Here is a 23,961-nt window from a genome sequence, read left to right as displayed (position 1 = left end):
CCCACATTTTATAGGGTAATGATTTCCTCAAAGCCTACTGATTTAATGTTATTTACTTCTAAAAAGTACCTCTACAGCAACATCTAAAAGTGGGTAAACAAATATATATTTGAGTTCTCACTTTCTCTTTTGTGTGCAGATCCAGATGGGGAATTGATGGATCAATGATATTTTATTTTTATTTGCTAAGTACATTTTAAATACTCCTAGTCATATTCCCTTCTCAGATTTTCTTTCTCTGAAACTTGCCCATCACTCATGGTTCTAAAATGGCACAGTGATCACCAGGTAAGTTACAGGGAGGAAAATGGCATAGAGATTAGGAAGGCAGAGAGCGAGACAAGTAAGCTCTCTTTCCCCATCCCCTATTTCAGGGAACAGTGGCAGAGTGAGGGGTGTATTGGAGAGGTTGAAGGAAAGGTTGAAAGCAGGGGGGAGTTAACTTCACTTGCCCTTTGGGATCCCTTCAAAGGGTGATCTCCCTATTCTTTAGAAAGACATCTTGTTTTGCTACTAATCCAAGGAAATATTTTCTGACATTTTTCCTTGGGTTTTGTGTTTATCGTTGAATGTGGGGGGTGTGTGTGTGTGTGTTTTGTGTGTGTATGTACGTGAATGACAAGTGGTGAGGGCAGTATGAAGTAACAGACTAAGAAATGTGCTATTAATTACCAATGAAGGGGATTATAGAATGACATGGAATGATTAGAAGGAAGAGGTATGCCTTGAAAATGTAGTTTAACTCACATATTTCTTGTGCACTGTTTGGAAGTCTTTATTTACCTCGCAAGTTTGCTTTCAGAACTAAAAAAATGAGTCCATTTAGCAGTCAGTGTAGTGGCTTTCCAGTTTCTGGCCATCATATTGTATCTGTCAAAATGATAATGATTTTACTGCTTATTCTGACTACACTTTTCACTACTATTATATTAACATCACATGTAGATATTTGCATACTCTTCTGATGATCTTTTCTAGAAAATAATTTCATAAGTAGAATTCCCAAATGAATGTTATGAACATAAAATTGTATTCATTTGAAAAAATATTGCTGTATATTGTTGACCAAATTTTGCTTTCACTTAAGATGTATAAAAAAGATCCATCTCCTACCATCCCTACCAGTCTGTGGAGTCAATTCTTTAAAACTTTGCAGGTTTTCATTTGCATTTCTTCAATCACAAAAGAAGTTAGTACTTGCATGTGTTTGCTGCTTGTATTTTTATATTAATAAATTGATTTTTAATAAGTATCTCTTTTTCCCTTTAAAGTTACATCAAATACCAAATACATACAGAATAGAGAATAAAAAAAAATCTTTCAAATCCTTTTACACCTTACAATGGACCTCTAAAAAGATTAAGATAAATTACATTGTTTTAACTGAAAAGAGAGAGAAGCTGACCATACTTTTTTTATATAATAAACTCATAGTGGAAGCAATCACAGAATCCTGGTTTCATCTTCTTTTGTTTCCCCCTTTGTTCTGCCTCCTATCAACCACCCTGGTTGACCAGAGAATCTGCTAACAACAGCTGTAATTGAACAGGAAGAGTATCCCACAAAACAAGATAAGCTGATATGGGTGACTTCAAATGAAAACAGGCCCAATTCCTAGGGACGCAGTTTGACACTGTGAAGTGTCAAAAGGGACAGTAGACTTAAAAAGAGGAGAGAAATCAATAAATCCAAACTGTATCTCAGAAACTAGTCATCTCCTTGGTCTGGGTTAACACATGCACTTTGTTTTGTCATATGTGAGCTACTTAGGTGAAATTTCAAAGCTAAAGAAACAAAAATGAAAGAGATCTAGGTCATAATTCACACCTATGTCAATCTACAGTGAATGACATTTTATGTAGATAAGATAGGTATTTAGGAAATCTTTTAAAGTTCTAATTCCTAAGTGATGTGGCATACTTGAGTACTCAAAGTTGTGTATATTTTGTATATACACAAATGTGTATATATTTTGAAGACCTAATTTCAATCTATACTAATATTAAAATATAATAAATGGTCAGAGAAAGACCATACTCTTTAAAATCAGTTTAAATAAACTCAAAGCCAAGCAAAATCATAGCATTTTAGAAAGACCATTTTTATATACATGCTAGCAATAAACTTAAAGGAAATTTCCTTTGGGAAGGAGGGAATAAAGCCAGAAATAATTGTTAAATATAAAGTGGTTTCAGGAAAAGATTATTAACTCACAATTGCCCTACAGACATATATAAATATGGAGGAAGTCTGAATTCCATTGGGATTTTTATCACTTAGTCCATAGTGTTAGCAAAGAAATCTGAAATCTCCCCATTAGCCTTCAGAGTGAGGCTCAAAGGAAATGTAAACCAGATGAGGTCTGTTTCCTGAGACCCAGAGCCTAGGCTGTCAGTGGGTCCCAGGGACAAGGGGAAGGGAGAACTCACAGTCACACTGAGCAGTGTAAACTTACCGAGTCCTGACACGGAGAGAAATGAGTGTTATTTACTCTGGCGACCACTTGGCTGATAGAAGATAGAAGGTCAACCAGCTGGTTTTAAAACTTAATTTACTGTCTTCTAGATTCACATTGTATTTATTTGCAAAGGAAGAGTAGCCAAGGGCTCTTACTTATTTTCCAGTGACCAAAGCTAACGGAAGCTAAAGTAGATTTTTGAAGCATCTATTACCTGCTAAATGCACATTACCCATTAGATTATGGGGTTGTGTGCTGGCCTCAAGTCATTTTGCTGGCAAGTCAGATTAGAGTGGTATTTATTACAGATGAAAGAGGGTGTCAGTTTCTAATGTGGTTGCTCCTCTGAAGTGCTTACAACAAAGTATTAAAAGGAGAATGTGATACAAAGGGAAGCTATAATATTTCTGGTGTCCTGCTTAAGAATGTGTTCTTCTATAAAGGGATGAAAAAATATTCTTTATGCATTCGCTGGGAATCTTTTCTATTCCAGGCAGTTTTCTATAGACAACTTAAGAAAAGTTGAATAATGTACACCAGTAAGAAGAGCTTTTGATATAGTTGTGGCAACCTTAAAAAGTAAACAAACTTCTTTACTTATTTGAGCATGGTGAATTTTTGAGAATTTAATGTAGTAGGATATGAAAATGTGATCAGTATTTGCATTTAAGAATCAGATTTGGGGAATGGGAGATGAACCGTTGTATTTTGAAGGGCAGAATTTTATCCCCAGAAAAGGTAGAAGAGTCTTTTGATGTCCAAAGATTTAAACTTGACACCACTTGCAATACAATTTTCATTCTCATAGTTTCAGGAAATGAACATGACAAATAGTGGTATAATAGTGGGCAAAAGAGGAGTCCCAGTGCTGAGCATCCCCACTGATTTGTAGACACTGGTGCTTGAGTGTGACATGCCCATTTCCTTTGCCCCAAAAAGAGGACAGAATTTGGAGGATGCCAATGCTGTCTGTGGAGGATGATGGAGGAGGGAGAAAGGGTTGTTGTGACCTTGCTGTCAAAGAGGAGGGAAGCCACTAAAGAATCCACAGGACACTGAAAGGATTATGCTGCTCAGGGGGTGGGGCTGGGCAAATAAGACCAGATTTAGACCCAGCAACTCTACAAAACCACAGTGGGGGCACCCAATTCATACTTTGGAAGGGAAGCTATAATATTTCTGGTGTCCTGCTTACGAATGTGTTCTTCTATAAAGGGATGAAAAAATATTCTTTACGCATTTGCTGGGAATCTAGTGAATTCCAGCAAGACTATATGGTGATGTCTAACTCTAATTTACAGAGATGTTACACATGTAGATAAATGTTTGCATGTCAGTGTGATAAGTATTATTTTAATAGAGCAATTTGAATTTTATTATTTTTTAGGAGAAAAAGAACTTAATAATGAATGGAGAGTTTTGCACAACTATAAATTTAAAAGTATACTAGGGCTAACCAGGAATGTATATCCCATAATAAGGGAGTTGGGTCATCAAGGAGAGAGGTGGGTTTACATACTAAAGAGGGGATGACTTCATCTTTACTCTTAGAGTGAAAAAAATGAATTTCTTAGAGAGGACATATTTACAGACGAAATTACACCTGCATGATATGATCTCAAACTATAGTCTTCTAGATCATAAAAAGGGGAGCAGTAATTTCTTCTTCAATTAGGGAAAGGACAAAAGTTCAGGGAGTGATGATTTCTTCATTGATTAAGGGAAGAGCAAAAGAAGTAAGACAAGGACAAGAATTTCTCCTTGGCCTCTAGTGCTTTCATTACTCTATTATTTTTATTAAAAAATTTTTTTATGGAGGTAACCTTGAATAAAACATTATGATTCAGATATATAGTTATACATTTTCTCAGATGTGTGTTACCACACCACACCCACCACCAAAATCTATAATCATCCGTGATAGTCCATTGGGCCCCCTTCATACTTAGTTTTCCACTTTCCCCTTCCCTTTCTGGTATTCCAAATTTTACAGCCAGATTTCTGGGGTTTGTGTTTGATTTGTTTTTGCCTGACCCTTTATTTTTTTTCTCTATATTCCATATATGAATGACAATGTCTGGCATTTGTCTTTCTCCTTATGACTTACTTCTTTTAGTGCAATCCCATCCAGTTCCATCCATGTTGTTGAGAATGTCAATGGTTAACCTTATTTTTTTAATAGCTGGATAGTATTTCTTTGTGTATACAAACCACATCTTCTTAATCCACTTATCCTTGGATACATAGTTGTTTCTATAACTTCTGTTGTGTTAAAAGTTCTGCAAAGAAATGAAGAATATATATCCCTTCATATTAGTGCTTTTACATTATTTAGGTAGATACCTCAGAGTTGAGTTGCTGGATTAGGAGATCTATTTTTAATGTTTTGTGATACCTCTATATGTCTTCCATAGTCATTGGACCAGTCCACGTTGCCAACAACAGTTTTTTCTCCATACCCTTGCCAACACTTGTTTCTGGTCTTTTTTAATGTGTTATTCTCACAGGTGTGGTATAGTATGTGGCTGTTTTTCATTTTTTTTTTCAATTGAGGAAACATTGGTTTACAACACTGTTATATGATTTAGAAGTATAGGCTCATCCCCTCCAGATGTATCTTATTGTGATTTTGATATGCAGTTCCCTGATGATTAGTGATAATAAACATTTTTTCATGTGTCTGTTGGTCATCTATATGTCTTCTTTGAAGAAGTGTCTATTTAACTCTGCTGCCCAATTTTTTATTGGGTTTTGTCGCTGTTCTTATTATTTTATTTTTTAAAGTTTTATTTAAATGCATATAAGAGTTGGGGTGTAGGCCAGAGATGTGGGGGATGAGAGGATTCACTAAGACAGAGTGGGGAGCAGAACAAGCAGATGTACTGAAATACACTGCTGAGGGAAGCAGTGGGCAAGATAGGAGAGGTCTACTGTGCCATGTAGATCACCTCCCTGGCTGGGGATGGAACTCGTGTTGCAGTGGCTATCGATATCTTCATAGTGTTGTGTCTTAACCCCTTACACTATCAGGGAGACTCCTTGTTGCTGTTCTTGAACTGTTTGAGTTATTTGTAGGTCTTGAATATAAGCCCTTGTTAGATGTATGATTTACAAATATATTTTCTGAATCTCTAGGATGATTTTCATTTTAAAGATAGATTTTTTTTAACTTGATGTACAGAATTTTTAAGTTTGAAATAATCACACATTTGTTTATTTTTGCTTTTGTTTTCCTTGTTGTTGGAGTTGTCTCCAGAGATACTCAAAGCCAATGTCATGGTGTATTTTGTCAATGTTTTCTTCTATGTTTCAATGGTTTCAGTCTTATATCCAATTCTTTAATTCATTTTGAATTAATTTTTATGTATGGTGTGAGATAGTGGTCTAGTTTCATTCATTTGTATGTGATTATCTAGATTTTCCAGCAACATTTGTTGAAGAGACTTTCCTTTTGTGAATGTATACTCTTGGCATCTCTGTTGTAGATTAAGTGTCCATACAGGGTTTGGTTTATTTCTGAACTCTCAATTTATTCCATTGGTGTGTCTACCATATTGTTTTTATTACTATAACTTTTTAGTATAATTTGAAGCCTGAGAATCTGATACCTCTGTTATTCCTTTTTTTTTAAATTCAGAATTGCTTTAAATATTCAGGGTCTTTTTGGTTCCATATAAATTTCAGTAATGTTTGTTATATGTCTCTGAAGAGTGTTGTTAAATTTTGATAGGGATTGCATTGAATCTGTTTATTGCATAGGATAAGATGTCTATTTTAACAATGTCAATTCTTCCAATCCATGAGAAGGGGATATCTTTCCATTTTTTTTGTCTCCTATTTCTTTTAGTAATGTATTATAATTTTCATTGTATAATTTGGTCTTCTCTTTTGTTAAGTTTATTCCTATGCAGCTGGACAGCTGAATATTAAGTATCCTGAAGTCAGACACAAACTTCAAAATTGTCATGTCATGATAAAAGGAAGAATGATGTAAAATATATATATATATAATAAAAATTAAAAAAACAAAATTGTCATAACAAAGAAATTAAAAGAAATGGAAGAGAACCTAGAAAAACAAATGAATGATCAGAGAAATAAAATGATCAAACAGATAATAGAAAGTAAGCCTTCAAATAAGTAAATAGAATAGAGATTGGTCAAATTGCTGTCAGACATGGCCCATGGACATGAATGTGGTCCCAGTAAAAGAGAACTTGCAGATTATAAACAATTAAAGACAGAAAGGACACCTTTAGAATCTGCCCAAGAGAAGTTGGCTTCATGAGGGTTGAGGGATCCTTGGTGCTGCAATGAGGCTTGGAGAAACATGGGTAGCTTTGCAATGTTTCCTCATTGGTGCACTATTACAAGGATTCAGATGGGAATTTGTTGCATTTGTGGGAACTGTTGGGACCTGAATATTATCTAGAACCCCAGAATAAAGATGAAGAGCATCACTGAAGATAAAATGGAAGTAACTTAGAGACATCTTAATTTGTAAAAATAAGACTTCTTAACTGTGATCTATTTGTCTGTGAGTTTGTCCCTTAAAGAATGCTAGTAAGATTTAATAAAGAAAACATGTCCAAAAAAAAGGTTATCTTTAGGTATTCAGTACTTCTTTTTTTAAAAAAATTTTTTTTGAAGATTTATTTATTTATGCATATAAGAACTGGGGTATGGGCCAGAAGTGTGGGGGTGAGAGGATTCACCAGAGACAGAGTGGGGAGCAGAGCAGGTAGATTGTGACATACATTGAGGGGAGCAGTGGGCGAGTCAGGTGAGGTGACTGGGGATCGAACTCATGCTGCAGTGTCTGCAGATAGCTTCATAGGTTGTGTCATAACCCCTTGCGCCACCAGGGATACTCTGTATTTATACTTCTTGATGTAATAGTAAATGGGATTGATTTCTTTCTCCTGTAGTTCAGTTTTTGTTTATAAGAATGTGTTAGTTAACTTTTGTAAATTGATTTTGTAACTCACTATTTTACTGTACTCATTTATTCTAATAGTTTTTTTTTTTTAAGTGGAGTCTTTAGGATTTTCTATGAGTATTATTGTGTAATCTGCTAATAGTTTTACTTCTTTCCCAATTTTGATTCCTTTTATATTATTCTCTTGTGTAATTTCTCTAGTTAGGACTTCTAGTACTATGTCGAAAAGCAGGGTGAAAGTGGATTTTCTTGCCTTGTGCATGATCTTAGAGGAAAAGATTTCACTTTCTCACCATTTAAAAGTCCAACAGAAGTAACTTTATAGGTTATCTGCTTCCCCCACCCCACATACACCTCCAAGTCACATTCAATATTATTTTTTTGTCTTAAACTCTTGGAAGTCTCATAAGTATATGTCTTCCTGTAGGTCTAATTACCTTTAGATAACCAGATGTTCTTTCAACTTCATGGACTTGTATCAATACATCTTGTACCTTCCCTATGTTTAGGAAGTTATCCTTAGTTATTTCTTTGAATAAGTTCTTTATTCCCGTCTCTCTCTCTCTCTCTCTCTCTCTTTCTTCCCCTTCTGGAATACCCATTATTCTTATTTTGCCTTTCCTAGTGGAATCAGATAATTCTTAAAGTACTTCTTCTTTTTACTTCATACTTCTTGTCTTTTTTTTTAACTTTAAACAAATTTTTATTACACAAAGGTTGTCACATAATTGGATATTTCTCTACTTTGTACACAATTATTTTTCTCTCCACAGAAAGGCTGCTTCTTAACTTCTCATCTGGTGATGGCAAGCACTAAAATCCTGATTTTAACAGAATAGTAGTAAAAATGCCTCAGTGATTTAAGTTTAAAGCAGTACATTGGTACATGGCTTTTGCACTCAGTCATCAGGAATGTACAAATGTCTTTTTATTCAAAAATACAAAATAAATTATCTGTAGGCATGGACAATGACAGCAGTAAACCATTATATGTTGTAACTGAAACCTGTAACTGATGATTATAGTGATTTTCTTAAACATCAGCCAGCCTTTTCTTCAGTCATTTCCTTCAACTGACTTCTCTGAAGTTATAGATGAGGAACTCTGCTTTGCGCTTCCTCTCACAGTTCATCAATAATGGTAAATCACTATTCTAGGAATTAGAACATGCCACCTCCCATACCTACTCCCATTCCTACTCCCATTCCACCCATTCCACCCATTGCAGGGTCCTTCTCTTTTTTAGGAATTTCTGTAACTACAACTTCTGCTGTAGTTAAGAGAGAGGCTACTCCAGCAGCATCCAATAAGGCTGTTCTTACGACCTTGGTTGGATCAATGATTCCTTTTTCCACCATATTCACAAAATCTCCTACCATAGCATCATAACCAACTTCTGAGGAACTCTGCAAAATTTTCTCAACTATTAATCATCCTTCAACACCTGCATTCTTAGCAATAGTCATTGCAGGAATTTTGAGTGTTCTTTTAATAATCTCTATACCAATTTTCTGATCTTCATTAGCTGGAGTTAATGAGTCCAAGGCTGGAATGCACCGAAGCAGAGCACAACCTCCTCCCAGAACAATGCCTTCTTCAACAACAGCTCGTGTAGCATTGAGGGCATCGGTTACTCTGTCTTTCTTTTCATTCACTTCAACATCACTTGTGCCACCAACCTTCAGCACAGCTACTCCATCTGAGAGTTTTGCCAGATGTTCATTTAGTTTTTCTTTTTCATATTCACTAGTTGTGACATCTAACTGCTCAATCATTTCTTGAATACGTTTTTCCATTTGAGCCTTGTCACCTTTTCCTTTCAAGAGCATGGCATCATCTTTGGTCACAATGACCTCTCCAACTTTTCCTAAGTCATGAGGTTTGAACATCTTCAAGATTTAAAGTTAATCCCTCTTCTCCAAATACTGCACCACCAGTAGCAATAGCCATATCTTTCAGCTGATTCTTTCTATTGTCACTGAAACCTGGAACTTTGACTGCTACAACTTGAAGACCAACGTTTAGCCTATTCAAAACAAGTGTACTCAGAGCTTCTCCATCGACATCTTCTGTAATTATAACCAAAAGCTTACGGTGAGCACTGGCAAATTCAAGAGCAGGTACAATGGACTGGATGCTAGAAATTTTCTTTTCACTCAGTAGAACATAGGCATCTTGGAATTCACATTTCTGACCTTTTGATGTATTAATAAAGTATGGAGAAATATAACCTCGATCAAACTTCATACCTTCAATAATTTCTAATTCATCATTCAGTGTTTTTCCATCCTTTACTGTGATGACCCCCTTTCTTCCAACCTTTTTCATTGCATCAGAAATGATGTTTTCAATTTCTTTGTCTCCATTTGCAGAAATCGTAGCAACCTGAGCAATTTCTTCAGGGGTTGTCACTGGTTTTGACTGCTTCTTAAGTTCAGCAATTACAGCATCAACAGCCAATATCACACCTTCCATATTTTTCCACTGGATTAGCACCTTTGCTAATCTTCTCGAAGCCTTCCTTGGCAATAGAGCAGGTCAGTACAGTGGCAGTAGTAGTACCATCCCCGGCCTCTTCATTTGTATTGTTGGCAACATCTTGAACAAATTTGGCACCAATATTTTTATATTTGTCTTTTAAGTCAATGGACTTTGCAACAGACACACCATCTTTTGTTACTTTGGGACTTCCCCAACTTTGTTCAATAATCACTGTTCTTCCCTTTGGCCCCACAGTAACCGCCACAGCATCAGCTAAAAGGTCAACACCTTGAAGCATTAAGACTCGGGCATCTGCACCAAATTTTACATCTTTGGCATAAGCCCGAGTGAGATGAGGAGCCAGGGCCCTGGACACCAGCCTAATCTGGCAAAGGACTGAGGGTAATCGAAGCATTTCTGCAGGGCGGTGGCAGGGCGTGGGGGCAGCAAGTTGGACCACCGGCGGCGAGTGAGGGACAGAGTGCAGGGCGCACACTGCAGTGAGCCTGTGTCCCCTCCCTGCGCCTATACCCCCCGACCCCCCACCCCACACCCTGCGCTGCAGCTCCTACCCATACTTCTTTTCTTATTCTACCTGGGTCTTTTGTGTATTACCATATTTAAGGTCATTAATTCAATCTTGTGTTTGTTCTATTCTGCTTTCATCAGAATTTTTTATCTTCTCTGTTGATCTTTTTGTATCATGCATCTATTATTTTCTTATTTAAAGGCTTACTTTCTATTACCTGTTCAATCATTTTATTTCTCTGATCATTTGTTTTTCTGAGGTTTTTTTTTTATGTTTTTTTTTTTTTTTGATTGATTGATTGATTTATACAAGCACCGGGTACAGTCAGAAGTGCAGGAGGTTGAGAGAATTCACCAGAGCCAGAGCGGGTAACAGAACAGGCAGACTGATAAAATACACTGTTGAGGGCAACAGCGGGAGGCAGGAGAGGTCTGCTGCACCATGTGGGCAGGAGAGGTCTATACACCATGTGGGACCCTTGAGCTGGTGGCCAGGGATTGAACCAGTGATGCAGAGACTGCGGGCAGCTTTGCAACCCAGCGCTCAACTGCTGCACCACCCGGGAGGCCCTGTTTTTCTGAGTTTTCTTCCATTTCTTTGAATTTTTTTTTTCGACAATTTTGAAGGCTGTATCTGATAGGAAGATAAAATCTTCCAAATGTTTGTGGGTGGATTCTGGAAAGTTGTTCTCTCCTTGTGATGACATATTCACTGAGTCTCAAGGTTCTGTGTGTTGTATCTTTTCATGTGCCCATCTGTAGCTTTAGATTTCCTTATATTTTTATTTAAGTTTCTGTAGCAGTAACTTGGATATTTGTAGTACTTATACATTTTCAGTAGGTGGCACTGTGGTAATTTTCTTTTTGCTTTTCCCAACTTCAAATGATTTTAGATCTTCAGTCTTTCCTGGCTTCTGTAAGTCTGGAGACCTAATCTTGCAGCACTGAGTCATAGTGTTGGAGATGGACTTGGAGTGTCCAGTCACTGGTGGGAATGGGGGTTGATAGGTTTGTGTTTGTGGCACCACTAATATCCTTCCTCTCTGGGATAAAAGACCCAGTTCTCTGTTGTCTGTGAGTTGTCAGTACATGTCACAAGGTCAGTATCAGTACTGTGGGTGTGGGAGAGGGAGAATGTACCAGCATATTATCATTGCTCTTTTACCTGGGGCCCCAACCTGCCAGGAACACCCTAGCTCTTCTGCACATGTCTTCCCTCAGTCAAGGATATGTTTCCATACTGTTCAGTTCTCTCTTAACTGGGACCACTGGCAAAGTGGGCCAGGGTTTATATGGCAGCTTCCTGTCCCCAGGCCATACTCTCCAGGCTTTTCTCTCCTACCATTTCTTGTTTAATGAAGCATAATCTCCTCAGTGTCCCTGGTGGGGTGATATTTGCTGGTTTTGTAACAGGTGGTCCCCAGGAAAGGGGGAAGTTCCAGGTTTCCTGCCCCACCCAAAAGAAGGGTGGAACTGAGAGAGAGAAGAAGCTTCAGAGGAGACTGAGAAAGGAAGGAAGGAGGATGGAGATCCAGAGGAGACCTAGAGGAGGCACATGAAGCAGAGAGACATGTGAAGAAAGTACACTTGCCTTTTGGTCATGGACTGGGTGACACAGATGTGGGTGAGAGACCCATGGGGAGGTGACAATGGTGGTATTTGTCTTGATTTTGATTTTGCTCTTTTCCTTCCAGACTTGTCTGGTTGTTTCTGATCCTTTTCTGTGGGTCCCCACTGGAAGATTTGTGGCAGGCTTTGGGTCCTTGCTCTGGCAATCCTGTTTGGGTGGACTTTTACCCATGAGGGGACAAGTAACTTTGGGTGCTTGATTTAGAAACTATATTCTTTGCCTTTCCTGTATTGTTTCCTAATTGTATTAAAGTTCCTTCCCATTAAAGTCTCATATGTTTTGTGTTGATGCAGTGGATGGTAGAACCTATTTAGAGCAGGCAGGTTTGCGGGGTCTAGGGTGCCCCTCTCCCTGTCCTGTAACAGTTTCTGATGTCCAAGAAGTGTACCAGTTTTGCCTCAAGCTACAGACCCACAGGTTGGTGTGCCAGTCTGGGTTAACGTTTAGATTATTCTTCCACCGTTAGAGCAAGGCATCTCCTCTGATGCTGTCTTGATTCAGTCTCAGTCTTCATTGTTTGATTCATATAGATTTTAATGTGTGCAACATAATTTTAAGTATGAAAACTCAGTCATGATTGGGTTGAGACCTATAGAGTGTCTACAGAATTTTTTTTTTTTGACCTCTAATAATATTGTCTTCTGTGACATTTAAGTAAAGGCATTTCTTTGTACAACACTTGGAAGGTTGATATGACTAAGTTCTCAGAAATACTTCTCTTGGTGTCAGGTAGGGTCAGTGCAGCAGAATCTTCTTGCAGAGTATGCTGTAGCCTGTGCTACATCCTGTCAGCAGTGAAACTGGGTCAGCTACCTTCAGAAGACCTCCTAAAGTTGTGTGCTCAGATATGCAGTCTCCCAGTTAAATGAAAAAAGTACATGCAGAGCAGGGCAATGTGGTACAAAAACTGGCCTAGATGTGAGGATTTCTGCTCTATCAGCCTAATCCAGCTTTGTTTTTAACCTAGTCACAGCCCATTCTCTTTTATGAGTGTGTATTAACCTGTGAGAAACTGAGGCCTAGTTGGCCAAATTGTTACTTAACACATCCATTGCTAAGTGTACATAAATCATGAGATTTGTGTTATTGCCTTGTTTGAGGCAGATCTGTTAGAATGAGAATGAGGATGTTACAATACAACTGCATTTCAGGGAATCAAATGAACTACAGACCTTGAAAACTTGACTATCTCCAATTGAATGTAGATTGTCAAATTGCCTAGGGTTATGAGAGAGAGAGAGAAAGAGAGAAAGAGAGAGAGAGATTAGGAGGAGGACTTGCCTTTGATAAACTATTTTGTAGATTCTATTCTTTTAAAAATTAGTAATACCTAAGGACTATTTATTCTTTTGTCTATAGTAAAGTCTTTTGTAGTGAAAGATCGTTACTATTTTGTGCAATGTTGAGGAACTCTCAACCCCTTTGTTGTATTAAAGTCTCTACATTATCACTTTTGTTTGCAAGGAACATTTCTGCTGCAACACTTGTAACATTGAACAACCTTTAATGAGTTATCAGCAAACACAAAAGATAAAAAGAACTTTGATTGAATTTCATAAGCTGCTTAAGATTCCTGTGTTCTGCATATTGCAATGAATGTTTACACTTCTGTTAATAAAATTCTATCACGCAGATGACAGGTACCAATTAAAAGCAATCACAAGGCAAGCTCTTTCCATAATCCCTGAAGTAGAATCTTTAAAAGCTGGTTTGTGGAAGTGTTACCTGGTTAGCCTGTGGGATTTTCACCATTCCAGTGCAGAAGAGTCAAAGGAAAAAGAAAATGACTTTTGGTGTTTTTGAAGTCTGGAAAAGCATCTAAGCTTAATGAAGATAGTAGATGCCTGTCTTCGTTGGAAAGTCTGAGTTGTGACAACAAATAGATACATATGACATGGCTCAGATACAGTAGATTTTTATTTTTACTCACCTAAATTGTTAGTAAGTGTTTGTTTACAGGTTGGCTCTTATCCAGGTAGAGTAATTAGGACCAGGCACTTTCCTTCTCATGGCCTCACTGTCATGGTCACCTTTAGCATGCAGCTGCTAATTGACTTCTTAAAAGGATTGCACTGGAAATGTACATCATTCAGCTCACATCTCATTGAATAGTATTCAGTTATAGAGCCACACCTGACTCATGGGAAGCTGGGAAATGTTAACAGTGCCAAGTGTCTGTAAGTGCAAGAAAATAGGAATTTGAGGAATAAATAGACGCTGCCCCAATACGTAAATTTGATTCACGTAAAGACAATTTCTTTTGGAGAAAGCTTGCACTGACTCTGCCTGGGACTGTTTCATTTGAGGTAGAATCAGATTGCATATCCTGAGAAAAGGAAGTTACAATAATTGCTGCAGGATTTCTGGGTACATACATTAGTTCAGATCTTCTCTTGCCAGCCCATTCCTTCCCCTTGGCTCTATGTTCTCATGAGCACTGTGAGTTAAGTTTTTCTCTCCTGGGGACAATTCACTTGTATTCTGAGCAAATTTATATTTTTGACAACATATTTTTATTTGTTATAATTGTGAATACATATTTTATATACATATATGTATGTAATATGGTTATTGGAATATGGCTAGAAATATACATATGCATGCTATACTTTATATAATATACATTTTATATAATTGAATAAAAGTATAAATAAAGTAGGTTCCAAATGCCCCTAATAGTTTCTCTCAATGAATCATTTGGTAAATTATTATACTTTTAAAATCCTGGAAACTGTTTCAATCCTACTTGGAAATTTATATTAATGTCTGACAACATATGAATTCAAGAACATTCATTATCAGTAACTATGTCCTCTGTTTGAGTAATAGCTGTGCCTAATTCTCCCTGAACCTAGGAGGCAGACACTTGCATGAGCCAATTATATCAACTGATTAGTCTAGGAAAGGGCCACAGTTAAGGAAAATTTTGAGGGTCTGTGGGTGGGAGAGTTGAGACTGGAGAGTGGAAGAACTGTCTTCTTGTTCAGCTATCAAACTAGTATCTGAGCCCTATGCAGCAGGGCAGAGAGCCTGAAACACAAGATATCAGCAGCCATGGAACCACAGGTGAATTCTGAGGAAGAGGCCCTCTTCCCTCTGGAGCTGCTCACCACTGTGGTGAGTAAAATCTTCAGGCTATGAAATATGTCAAGAGCAACCTGAGAGTGAGTCATTCTGGGAGCCCTGGCAGAGAGCATTGTTGTAAAATGTTCGTGATATTTTGTTTTTATTCAAGCTAGATGAGGCAAAAGAATTAATAGACAGTTGCCATTGGAAAAATAGCTTGTTTCTCAGTTACCAAGAGATGGTGTCATGTCATTCCAGGAGGGTCACATGGAGAGGCATGGGGTCAGCTGAGGGGGGTGAGCAGGAAGGGGTGAGAACGCTTGGTAAAAGCGTTTTGTGTGTGTATGTGTTTCAGGAAGGAATGGGCAATGGAAGGTAAATATCTAAACAGAGTTAGGATTGGAAAATCTGGATAATTCTGGAACTCTGGGCTACAAGTATGGTCAGTAGCTGACCAGTATTCGTTCTGAGGTGATTTAGGGTAGGAGAATAATGTGCTAGACAATAGAAGCCTGATGAAAGGAGACAGATGTGGTATGGTTGGTTTGCATATGAAAAATATACTCATAGCCACATTTTTGTACTCTCTATGGAATGGCTAATTCTGAAGGGACAGTATTTCCATGTTCCAAAAAGTCCCAAAATGTCAAACTACTAAAAATGGATCTTCCATTCAACCAGCAATTCCACTCCTAGGAATCTACCCTAAGGACACAAAAACATTAATTCAAAAGGACACCTGCACCCCTATGTTTATTGTAGCCCTATTTACAATAAGTAAGCTATGGAAACAAACCAAATGCCCAAAAATAGATGGCTGGATCAAGAAGATGAGGTTCCTATACACAATGTTATATTACTCAGCTATCAAAAAAGATAAACTCATGCCATTTGCAGCAACACGGGTAGACGGGAAGGGATCATGCTCAGTGAAATAAGCCAGAAAGAAAAAGAAAAATACTGTATAGTTTCACTTTTAGGAGGAATGTAGAGGATCCAAATAAGGGATCAGGGGAAAAAACAAGTAATTATAATAAAGTAAATATCAAAATCAACCAGCAACTATAAACCAGAGATATTCTACACAGGGGGGAAGGAGAGTAGGAGCAAAACAGAGGTGGGAATATTAGAGACATGTTGTTATATCTGTTACATAGGAACCATTGGCTGTTAGGAAAATGTTGAGAGAAATATTTTGCATAAATGAAATTTTAACAAGACCATACCCTTTTGAAAAATATTTTAAGGTATCGTAATAGCATTTTTCATGAACACATAAGTACTTGGTATAGAAAGTCTAAAGGTTAATCTGGAAGACCCCCACATATAATAAGTTTTTGAAAATAGCCAAAAAAAAAATTCAGGGTCTGATCTAAGCAGGAAGTATGAGTGGTATTACTTTGTCCTTTTGGCACAAAGTTATTACATGGAGTGAACGAAAACTGGGTTTCCATAGTCCTTGTAATACAGCCTCTAGCATCTTGCAGTCATTAGGAAACCAAAAAAAAAAAGGGGGGGGGAACAATAGTTTCTGGTTAAAACTGGGTGTTATTGTTTTCCAGATGAACTTGCTGAGAGAGGGTGGAGGGAGTTCTGAAATGTGTGAGTTAAACATGGATCGGGTATGAATTCCAGAGCTGAGGGCCCAGGAAAGGCCTCTTCCGGACCTTGTGTAGAATTGAGCTCCTCTTATAGAACACAGATGCTTTATTGGAAGGAAACATTTCAGATTAGAAGCTGGGCAGTATCCAGGGTCATGAACTTAGAGTTTAAAATATCTGTCTGTGACCCCACCAGCCAGCTAAGATTTCCTGCTGACCCTAGAAATTCAAAGGATTTTAAGTTGGCATGAAAGTTTGCCTCCTCCTCACACTCCAGATGTCTTACTAAGAGTTTCCAGGCTTGGAGACAGGTAGCAAACATCTTTGTGGCTTTGCTGTTATTAATTAAGGACTGAGGTCAATACCCTGAATAATAGAAATGGCCAAACTATATCCTTAAATAATATATCTTGAAAGGAGCAAATATGAATTCGTTGAGTTAGATAAATGATGACTGTAAAGCAGGATTAAAAGAAGTAAGGGCAGCTGTGTTATTGTTAAAAGAAATAGGCAGCTGGAATCCATAGGATCCCAGTCTGGTTAGTGACCCAGTAGACTAAATTTTAAAACTGATTGTCAAGTGTTAGGAAATACGAAAACCACTAACCAGCTTTACTGAAGAAGATATTCACTTGCTTATAATGGAAACAGTATCAACAAAATGTGAAATTTTAAACTTGATTATTTTTAAGAAAAAGTATGTTAAAGGAAAAATTTTAAAGGATCTAGTCATGACTCTTGCAAATACAGAAAAAAATGTCAAAGATTTTATTTAACTCATTATTTAAGGAAACCAATAATGTGACAAGTAGTTTGAAGAAAAATTCAGAGACCTACATCATGCACATTCATACACTCACACACACAAGTAAGTAATAATGAGAATAATTTTACAAGTTAGTGTAAAAGTGACTTTTTACAGAGCAGTGACTGTAGAGGTTTGGGAGGAAAACCAATTGTCCTCCCACCTGGACAGAATAATTTGCATGTCTGTGGTCAAGAACATTTGCACTGCTATTAGTAATCTTCAAATTACAGAGTTCTAAAATAGCTCAAAGACAATGAAAGGTACAAACCCCAAAGTTTCAGAAAATCTAGAATTAGAAAAGGAAGGCCTAATTTTCCAAGGAATATATCCAATATTCTTAAGTCTTTCAAAATTTATCCTAACATATGTGACACTTGAATATATGGAGGAAAAATATATTACTTAAGTCTTTTCAATGTCAAACTAGAGTAGTGGGTGTCAAAGTGTGGTCCCTGGTTCATCTGCAGATGCAGAAGCATCACCGAGAAATTCCAATTCTTAGGGTCGCCCCAGACTGACTGATTTGGGAACCATGGGCATGGGGCCTAGGAATTTGGCTTAACCTTAGTCACCTCCAAGTGATTCTGATGCACCTTTGAGCTTTTTCACACTGCACTGTTAAATGATTTAACACTACCTGTCTTAGTATTGATTAGGATGCAAACTCAGTAAATCTAGATATTACCTTGTAGAAGATTGAAAATGGTATATGATATTTGTTCAGTAGATATGCAAATGATTTCTATCTTATAGACAAAATAACCACAAGTCTGTGACTTTTACATCTTTTTCAAACAATTGTATTTTAGCCTTTGTTTTAATTGATTCCATATATAGCACTTTCCCCTATCTTTGAACTATCATTGTTATCCTGCTGATTTCTTCTTTATGAGGTAAATACTTTTTTGACAAGTGCTTACTAAATATTTAAGAATCATGTTTTTAACTTTATGAAAGTTATATTCTGACATAATATAACTAAAGTAGGAGGTGCTATCTTCTGATAAAGGGAATGCAATACAACTGAATCAAAGTGATCAGGTCAGGATGTCCTTATTCTAAACTATGCAGAAGAGTGTGAGTTACAAGAAAATTATCCAATCATTACCGCAGATACCTTTTGATGAATTTTCCTCCTCTTCTCACCTCCCACCCCTCTCTCTGGCCACCATTTCACCACAATCATCATATTTTATTTGTCTCTGTGGAGTTCTAGGCCATTCTTCATATCTAGGAATTGAGAATATCAGTGATAAAAAATTATTAGAGAAAAACTGAGTTGAATTTTTTTATGACAAAATAAAAAGTAAACTTCAAAGGTTTTCAATTACCCTTTGCTTGGAGCTTCACAAAATCACCCCAGGGATAAGTATTAAAATTTATCTGCTTTTGTGAGTAACTTGGAAAAAAATTTAGAGGGAAAGGGTGTCTAAGAAGAATTTTTATCTGTCAACTTTTACAAAATCCTTTTTGGATGCACACAATACATTTAATGCAGAGTCTAGCCTCAGAAAGTATACCAGGAGGTGTGAGGAACAATTCTGTTATGCTTTCAAGTAGAGGGGACATCTACTAAATTGCAACATTTTCTATTTGTTCAGATAAAATTGGTCATTGAGGGGGCTCAACGGAGTTGAAGACATATTTAAAGGTAGAGCATAAGAATCATGATGGGAGGTCTTAAAGGTGAGATTGAATTGAGAAAACAAGATTCAGTGTTACCACTACTGTCTTTCAAAATGTGTTCTAACTTCCACCGTCAGAGAAAACAAAACAAAACAAAAAACCATGATGCTGTTGTGGATTTTGGAGTCAGTGGGTTTGGAGTACAGGGTCCTTGGGTTCACTCTGGGAAAGGTGTCACCAGAGCTCCTGTTTCAGCGACACACAGCGAGTTTCCCAGGCAAGTTTCTCCATGAGACAGAGACTTTAGTTATATTTAAAGGTCAGGTTTATTGGAGAAGGAATAAAACAGTGAAAGACACTTGCATAGACACACGCGGGCAGGAAGAGCTGTCCCAAAGGGACAAGTTTGCTGAGAGAGGCCTGCATGGTGCTGGCAGGCAGCCTTGAGGAGAGCGGGCCCCCACTGAGGGAGGTCAGTGAAGAGAAGCCGCAGCATGTACAGGTCATGGGCAGGCAGGAAGCTGCTGCCCTGCAGAGGGAGAGAGTTGGTGAAAAGAGGCACCTGCATAGTCACAGGTGGACAGAGGGAGTGCTGTCCCGAGCCTGTACAGAGACTGCACTGATATAGTCTTCTTCTCTTTGGGAGGGTTCACTCCTTGTGAGTCATCAGTTGGTTGCTAATTTTGTATAACCATGTGGAATTTGAAAGGGATCGGAGATTCTACAATGGGCTGAATCTCCATATCTTTACCTTTGGATGCTCCTCCTGATACCTGCTTGGATGTTATGCTTTGTAATCTAGGTGTCCTCACCGGAGGTACTAGTCTGGCCTAAGGATACTAGTTTCCTCCACTGTGTGGTCTATGCCTAAGGATCTTGGTTTCTATAGCTGTGTCAATGGCTATGTTAATCTCTTGTACCCCCACCTCCTTGTGAACCAGGTTTCTGGTCTTGTGGTACCCCTCTTTTCAGTTTTTTTTCTATTCTTGTCCTCCATCAATGCAACTCAACTGCAGATAAAAGTATGTGCAAAACCCCTTTGTATCCACTTGCATATACACATATAGCATGGCTTTTCCTCCAAGTGTCTCCTCTGATCTGCTTTTGGGTTTTCTACACCTGCAGACCCATTAAAACACATTGTTGTCTGTATGCAGTTTTTTTTTTTTAAAGATTTATTTATTTTTATACAAGAGCCAGGGTACAGGCTAGATGTGTGGGAGGTTGAGAGGATTCTCTGGAGACAGAGCGGGGAACAGAACAGGCAGACTGAAGAAATACACTGCTGAGGGGAGCAGCCGGCGAGGCAGGAGAGGTCTGCGCACCATGTGGGATTCTCGCCGGCTGGCTGGGATTGAACTTGTGCTGAAGAGACTGTGGACAGCGTCACAGTGTGGAGCTCAACCACCTGCGCCACCAGGGAAGACCTGTATGCAGTTTTGTTTGGCCTGCCTAGTGTTTAAAATGATTGCCTTATCTGACATGTGAGTTGGTCATTTCTCTTAGACTACATTGACATTCTTTTCCTTTGAGATTCTCCCAGTTTTAAATCCACAGTTACTGCTTTATACTAAATATAAAAAACTTTATTAAATAAACAGAGATATTATTACACACTTAAGGAGAGAAAATGTGACCAAGACCTTATAAAAACCACATATTGGGATATGCTAAGAAATCATTGAGTTCTCTGCAAACTTGAACCTTGAAATTATCTGGTGTAATGAACCCCACCTATATGACCTAGGATTCTGGCAGACTAGCTTGATTTGCTCTGCAATATCTGCCTTGGTAATAATAACATAAGCAGTTTGACTCAACGCACAAACTCTTTTCATCTCTGGGAAACAGCCTTTAATGTAAACCAGAGTGGTTACTCCACTACCCTCAGTTTTTGCAAGTAAGACTGAAACATACCACAAAAACAAGGAAAAGGCCCCCTCAGTGCATAACTCTCTACAGTAATGACCTTCAAAGACACTTGTGGTATTCCATTCACAAGTATTTCTAATTTGGGGCAGATGCACATATGCAAAACGACTCAGTCAGCTGTAAGAGGTATTCATGTTGTAAAGCTTTTATGTCCAAGCTCTGCTCTCTTCCTTCCCTCAGTTGTAATTTGTTTAGAGAAAGCAGCTTGGAGGTAAGAGAGAGTGAGCTGTTGGCAGCAGTCTTCAGGCTGGCAGGATGGATGTGTGTGGCCTTGGGGGAAGTCAGCTTTGAATGAGAATACTGACTGTGGGTTTTCATCACCAGAAAGAAGGCTCAAGGGAAACTATCTACATAAAATTCCTTTTCCTGAAAATCAGGAGCAGGCGGAAAAACTTTCAGAGATGCCCTCTAGTATGCCTTTGTGTCTTAAAATACATAAATAGTAACTGCATCTCTGTGCAAACTAGACACAAAGCTTTCCCCAACACCCTGAAATTATAAAACACAATATTTTATTTGTCTAAATTCATTCCTTCTTTATTAGTTGTCTGTGAAATGGGAGAGGCAAAATATATGGGATTAAAAATTAATTTCTTATTATTTACTTTAATTTAATGAATATTTAATATAATAAAATTCTGTCATTTTATATCTTTTTATCTATTTCTTGCTGTCCATGTCATAGTGCTATAATTTACTTCGTAGGCTGATACCTATCTTCTGGTTTCTACTCTTTCTTCACCACAGGATCTGTTTAAATTTTCCTAAAACTTATATTTGGCACTCATACTTTCAATTAGCAAATATTCAACTGTCCATATGCAAATAATTGTTACCGGTCTTGAAGCATTGCTCCCCTTTTTTTTTTTTTTTTTTTCAGTTCTATCTGCTACATTTTCCAAGCAATTTGCCTGCTCGTTTTATCCTTTACACCCTTTGATGATTTTGACCTCCAAGTTTTGTTTACTCTTCTATTCCTACCTAGAGGGCCTGCTTTCTCTCCTTGTTATCTGCTGAACTCCTACTTCTTGTGGAAGGTCTGACCTAATGCCAACTCATCTGTGAAACTTTCCATGAACTACTTCTAGTTCACTAATCTCTCCCTTCTACAAACTTATCAGTAGTTAAGTACATTCAGTCAATTGATTTCATTTGCTCATTAGCATTGCCTTTTGTTTATTCTTGTTTCACACCAAGTCTCCATTGTGATTGTAAGTTCTTGGAGAAGAAGAACATATATTTTCATTCCTTTTTATATTATAGTGATCAGCATAACCACTAGTTTAAAATATATAATGATTAGTTGAAACATGTTTACTGTCAAAGAGACAGTCTGGTATCTGAATAAAGAAATCAACCATTAATCTCATAAGTCACAAAACAAAGAATAAACACAAAAGAGGATATTCGGGGTTCAGGGGTAACCCTGGAAGAGCTAGTTATCTGGATCCAGGTCAAGAGGACCTATTCAATTGCACCTTTGAAAATGAAGCCAGTAGTTAGTTTTGATATTGTTTTCACAAAAGCCAAAATGGTTGAATCCCAGCGGCGTAAGCCATACTCATTCAGGTTGTTGGCCTTGCACTTGCATGACTGAGCTTCCCAAGATTTCTCAGGTTGTTGGATAAAGGCTGCCCTCACATCCGAGAAGTGACCTATGGTTCCTCGTTATAGGAGCTTATTTAACTGGCTTGCTTCTTTGAGACCAAATCCAGAATTTTTTTCCTTTGGTCTGAAAACTGAGATTATATATAACATAACATAAGTGAAGGAGTAACATCTCATTACCTTTATCATAGTCTATTGGAATTTCTTCATAGGATTGTTCAAGCACAGAGAAGGAGATTACATAGAGTATAGCATTGAAGAATTGTGACACCATCTTAGAATTTTGCTTTTATGACGTATATGATTTAAAAGTGATATTTCAATAATGCTTATTGTTTATTATTATGCAAAGTTTATTATACATTGTTATTCCAGAATTTTTGTTATAAGCCATCCCTTATCCCTATTTAGCTCCATCCAAAACAGTTGTCTCGACATATTTAATAGATTCTTTTGTTATTTACTTGCATATTCCCCTATTGTAGAGGGTGCCTATGTATTTCATTCCTGGATTATAAAATTTATTAGCTTTCCATTTGGAGAATGAAGTTCTTGTTCTCTTTGACCATCCTGCCTTTCTCCATTTCACATACACACTTTTCCTCAGCCAATATTTCTAAAGTAATTGTAACAAGTTTGAATTGGTTTAATAATCAGTATTTATATCATTATTATTTGTAATTTTTTACAAGTGTACTTTTTTGTTTCATTGAAGTTGACAAATAACTTGTTTTTATGTTTTTTTAGTGTTTATTTTTTAAGTGAACTTTAAACTAATTTATTCCCAACATGTTTCCAGTTCTGTAAATCATCAAATACATTCAGGTCTATCTAGGATTCTATTAATTTCTTTTCCTTGGAGACATTTCTCCCATTATCTTCTGGTCTCTACCAATTTATGCAGTCTGCTGTATATCTCTGATCTTGAGAACTTACTCACCATTATCCTTTTGACTGTCCCTTTTGCTGCCTCTCATTTCCTGAATCTCACATCCTTCCCCATTTGATTTACCTTCCTGTGAAGATAGAGAATATCTTCCAGTATGTTCCTTAGAAAGAGTACATAGGGAATCCATTTTTTGAGATGTTGCCTATCTTAAAATTTCTTTGTTCTACCTCATAGCAGATTGACAATTTTCTTAGAAAGACAATTCTCCATTGTAAATCATTTTCCCTCAGAATTTGGAAAGCATTGCTTCTCATTTCCAGCGCTACTGGGAGATCTCTTTTTATTTGGATTTTTGACATTTTCTTCTGGAAGGTTTCATTCTCTTAGTATTTAGT

General features: G+C 37.4%; 1 long non-coding RNA gene and 2 pseudogenes across 1 annotated transcript; 1 reads left to right on the top strand and 2 right to left on the bottom strand.

Moving 5' to 3' along the window:
- Nucleotides 1–769: 769 nt before the first annotated feature.
- On the bottom strand, nucleotides 770–22,914 carry LOC119254754 (uncharacterized). Its single transcript, XR_005127345.2, has 6 exons — nucleotides 22,858–22,914; nucleotides 18,629–18,741; nucleotides 13,967–14,211; nucleotides 13,209–13,254; nucleotides 4,566–4,737; nucleotides 770–870 (listed from the first exon to the last, which is right to left on the bottom strand). It is a non-coding gene; the product is annotated as an uncharacterized LOC119254754 (long non-coding RNA).
- On the top strand, nucleotides 6,636–6,922 carry LOC119254753 (NADH dehydrogenase [ubiquinone] 1 beta subcomplex subunit 3-like; annotated as a pseudogene).
- On the bottom strand, nucleotides 8,412–10,293 carry LOC119254752 (60 kDa heat shock protein, mitochondrial-like; annotated as a pseudogene).
- Nucleotides 22,915–23,961: the final 1,047 nt, after the last annotated feature.

This window comes from Talpa occidentalis, unplaced genomic scaffold (genome assembly GCF_014898055.3).
Source record: "Talpa occidentalis isolate TD23 unplaced genomic scaffold, MPIMG_talOcc4v2.1 talOcc4.3, whole genome shotgun sequence".
In the NCBI taxonomy this organism is placed as follows: Eukaryota; Metazoa; Chordata; class Mammalia; order Eulipotyphla; family Talpidae; genus Talpa; species Talpa occidentalis.
The sequence above is the reverse complement of the archived record's forward strand: the minus strand, read 5'-3'. Positions and strand labels throughout refer to the sequence as shown.